This window comes from Gekko japonicus, unplaced genomic scaffold, assembly GCF_001447785.1.
Source record: "Gekko japonicus isolate JY-2015 unplaced genomic scaffold, Gekko_japonicus_V1.1 scaffold2710, whole genome shotgun sequence".
Lineage (NCBI taxonomy): Eukaryota > Metazoa > Chordata > Lepidosauria > Squamata > Gekkonidae > Gekko > Gekko japonicus.
This window is the reverse complement of record NW_015162559.1, coordinates 50,239-54,884: the sequence shown is the minus strand read 5'-3', so window position 1 is coordinate 54,884 and position 4,646 is coordinate 50,239.

Genomic DNA, 4,646 nt, shown 5'->3' with positions numbered 1-4,646 from the left:
CAGAACACCAAAGAAAGACAGGAAGAGAAGCCATAAAATGGTAATACACCTTGACACTTTAGTCCCAATCAAATCCCTAGATCAGGGAGAAAATTCCCGGGCATCCTACAGCTAAAGAACATTGGTTACATGAGAAACATGTGACTTCCTGTGAGTAACAAACATTTAACCCCAGATATACTGAGTGTTTTCAACTTGTAATACCCAACACTTTGCCTCTCAAAAGCCCATACCCCTAAATCCTGTTGGTTTCTAAGGTGCTCCTGGACTTGAATCTTGCTGGTCATTTTTATTATGAATCTGTAAATAATAAAGGGCATTTGTTCCTGCTCATTCAACGGGGCCCAAATCGAACATTCGTACACCCGTATCTTTTTTAAGGAATGTGCTAGGGAAAAGATATTGACAGTTCAAAAAAAGAAAAGAAACCCTTTACGAGCAGAACCCTCTGGGTGATTAATGCTATGATTTCAATTCATGAGGATGATGGAAATAGACCGGCCCGCTGGGCTTCGTCTTGCAGGTGTCTGTATGCAAGTGAATCCGATACGAATCGAAGAACGAAATGCCTGCTTCCCTACAGATGATGGCAAAGTTCCCACTGGCATTGTGGTAGATCACGGTTTCATTGGTGGTGTTCGCTAACATCTGGCAACAGCTGGGTCGCGGTCCTCTTCGGATGAAGAGCAATGCAGACTTTGTGTTCTTTTTTACAGCTTTTTGGTTGTGTGTTTTTCCCTTGGAGAGGGCTAGGTTGAACATATAGATGAAGGAGCTGGAGTGAAGGATTCTTCCATGGGCCTCAGCTGAAAGTTTTTTTCTTTTCTGTTTTTGGCAGCCTTGTAACTGGCTGTCTAAGATGCAGCTTGTGGTTCAGTGGCAATTCCAATTAAATGTTGTTTTCGTAGGCACCCATAACACACCACTTCCCTCTGCCACAGAATGTTGGACCCAAATGCCCGAGGAACTCAGTCGAATGCCACTGTGGTCGTGGAAGAGACGGAGCAGCGTCAAAGGAAGAGCCATGCTACATATTATGTTTGTCGGAGGGAAAGCTGCCCAGCTCGGCTTGCTTAAGATGTCGAAGGATCCCTCCCTAGGGACAAAGAGACTGGAGAAATTAGCTGTTGTAGATTTTCCAGGTTGACTAGCCATGGTCTTTTATTTATTTTTTATTTGTTGGGATTTTTACCCCGCCCTCCCCGCAAAGCGGGCTCAGGGCGGCTTACAAGGGGCAAAGCCCCTTTTTTTTGTTGTTCAGTCACACAGTCGAGTACACATAAAACAGGATAAAAGCAATGAAAACGTTAGTAACAATTAGTCACAACAGCAATAATATTCAATTGAAAGCAGGTTGGTCCCCGAAAATATACAATGATGGTAAAACAGTTCTCTGGGGATGATGTTGTCCTATAGCTGATCCCAAGCAAATAAGTCCGATAATATCGATCGCGCAAAATTGTGGCAGATCTTCCTGGGCCATCCTTAACCCCGATGTTGTCCACATCATTGGTGGTAGTGGCGGCCCCTATGTGAAAGCCTGGTGGAAGAGCTCCGTCTTGCAGGCCCTGTGGAACTGCATAAGGTCCCGCGGGGCCCTGATCTCCTCTGGGAGCTCGTTCCACCAGGTAGGGGCCGCCACCGAAAAGGACCTGTCCCTAGTCATGGCAAACCTTGCCTCCCGGGGGCCTGGAACCACCAGGCGATGTTGTGCCCCGGACCGAAGTGCTCTTGGGGGTATATGTGGGGAAAGGCGGTCCCTCAGGTAAGTCGGACCCTGGCCATATAGGCCTTTAAATGTAAGTACCAGCACTTTGAAACGGATTCGGTATGCTATTGGCAGCCAGTGCAGTGCTTTCAGCCCAGGCTGGATGCGCTCCCACTCGGGGAGACCCATCATCAGCCTGGCCGCTGCATTCTGTACTAGCTGCAGCTTCCGGATCTGCGCCAAAGGCAGCCCCATGTAGAGAGCATTACAGTAGTCTAACCTTGAGGTGACCGTCGCATGGATCACTGTAGCCAGGTCATCGCGGCCAAGGAAGGGAACCAACTGCCGAATCAGCCTAAGATGATAAAATGCCGATCTGGCAGTGGCTGCCACCTGGTCCTCCATAGTTAAGGAGGGGTCCAGGAGCACTCCCAAACTCTTAACCACCGACGTTGGCACCAACGGCGCCCATCGAAGGTCGGGAGAGGGAGCCCCAACCCCGGTCCGCTCCGACTCAGGCACAGGACCTCCGTCTTCGCTGGGTTTAGTTTCAGCCGGCTCGGCCTAAGCCACCCAGCCACGGCCTGTAGTGCCCGGTTCAGATCTTCTGGGTTGGAGCCCGACCGGCCGCCTAACATCAGACAGAGCTGGCATTGTAGGAACTGACGTTTCGCCAGTAGCTGTGACTGGCATCCTCAGAGGTATAACACAGAAAGACGAAGTACTCTCTGTGTCAAGGTGAGAAGAAAAATGGTGGTCATTTAGATCTACTCAAGAAGGTGGGGTAGGGCTGAGTCATTATCCTGTAGGAGTTCCCCAGGCTGTGAAACATGCTAATGAAGGAGCTTTCCTGAGGAGGTTCTTTTGTATATGGACTGGCTGTTTCCTGAGGAGGTTCTTTTGTATATGGATTGGGTGTGTTCTTAGGAGGTTCTTTTGCATATGGATTTGCTGTTTCCTGAGGAGGTTCTTTTGCATATGGATTGTTTCCTGAGGAGATTTCCTGTTTCCTGAGGAGGTTCTTTGTCTGTTGAGAAACTTATTGCAGTCTCCCCCCTCCCCAGCATTTCCCTGTCGCTGCAAAGAAGAGGGACCTCCCGCCAAGCCAGGCATTTCCGTCCTGCTGTCAGATCTCTTAGTGCTGATCTTCCCTAGTGGTCGGGTCTCGCGACTGGCACTCTTTGCCTGTACAGCAAGATCCTGCAACGTTCTTAGCCATTCAAATCAAGATCAGGGTTCCCGTGCCAGAGACCACAGGCCTGTTCTTATACTTAAATTGTGGCCACGCAAGGCCAAGCCGCAGGTAGGTTTGCCACCTCAGGGTTGGGGAATCCCTGGAGATTTGGGTTTGGACCTGTTACATTCAGCCTCAGTCTACCGATTACATGGATTTACACTGTGTAATCCACCTTGAGTCTCAGTGAGAGAGACGGATATCAAGTAAATGAAATAAATAAATATAAAAAATAGGACCCAAACTACAGGGTACTTGTGACACAAGTCAATAGGGTTGCCAAGTCAGAAGGGTCGCTGGAGCGGGGGACGCCAGCGCTGCTTCAGGAGTGTGTGTGTGCGCGCGCAAAGCACGCGTGCACTGCAACCCCGTCACCCGGAAGTGACGCGACCACGCCGGGCATGCTGGGGTCAAGGCCACGACCATCCGAGGGAAAACCATAGAGTTTTCCCTCGGATGACTGTGGCCCAGCGTGCCCGGTATGGTCGTGTCACTTCCGGGTGATGTGCACATCGCGTGCTTTGGGGGTGGGGTTTTCCCCCGGGGCCCGATCCGCCGGTGGCAGGGAACGGGCCTCTGGGGTGGGGGTTTCCCCACCCCCTGGGGGGACTTGGAAAGCCTACAAGTCGAGCACAAGTTACCTGTGATGTGAATTACCTGTGACATCCAACTCAGGAATCTCCTTTTTGCAGCCAGACATGATGTTGGGGAACTAACTTTCCTACACATACTAAGGCCATATTCAGCTCAGGAGCCTTCCGTCCCACACCGTTTCCACAAACTGAAACGGCTATGGGGCTGTATTTGCCCCACTGTGGAACTCCACATGCACTGGCAGCATGTTGAGGAACTCGGACCTGACATGTATCTCAGGCAGTGTGTGGTTTTTGGCCATAAGGGTGATGACAGCCAGTGGAAAGAGAGTCACCTTGGAGTCGCAAAAATGGGTTCAAATGGTCACCCAGCCAATCAGCTCTCTGTGTGACCTACGACTGTTATCCCACACGTTAGCAGGTCATTGTTAGATCGTATCGTGGAAAAAACCCAAATCCCTACATTGACAGATAGACTGGCAAAGGGGCAATCCAATTTATGTCCTGCTTTCAATGACATCTTGCTTAAATGTTTTATGGTTTTTTTGTTGTTCAGTCGCACAGGCAAGTCCGACTCTTCGCGACCCCATGGACTTGCTCAATTTCATGTTCGTTGCATCTATGACACTGTCTAACCGTCTCATCCTTTGCCGTCCCCGTCTTCTTTGACCTTCAATCTTTCCCAGCATCAGGGTCTTCTCCAGTGAGTTCTCCCTTCTCATTGGGTGGCCAAAGTATTTGAGCTTTAATGAAATTATGGCCTGGGCCAGAAGCAACAGTTGGTAGGAGAGTATTGGCTATGAGGGTGCGCTACAAAGTCCCTGGTTCAGATCTCACTTCGACCAGGAAACGCACAAGGTGACCTGTGAATGAGACTGCACGAGGGCTGTCGGGTCCCCAATGGCCACTGGTAGGGAATGAGGGGTAGGCGGTCGCCAGATACAGGATGAGAAACTTCTGGAAATTTGGGGATGGAGCCTGGGGAGGACAGGGACTCTGGTGAGGTACACTGCCGTAGATTCCACCCTCCAAAGCATCCGTTTTCTCCAGGAGAACTGATCTCTGAAGTCTGGAGATGAGCTGGAATATCAGGGGATCCCCAGGTCCCATC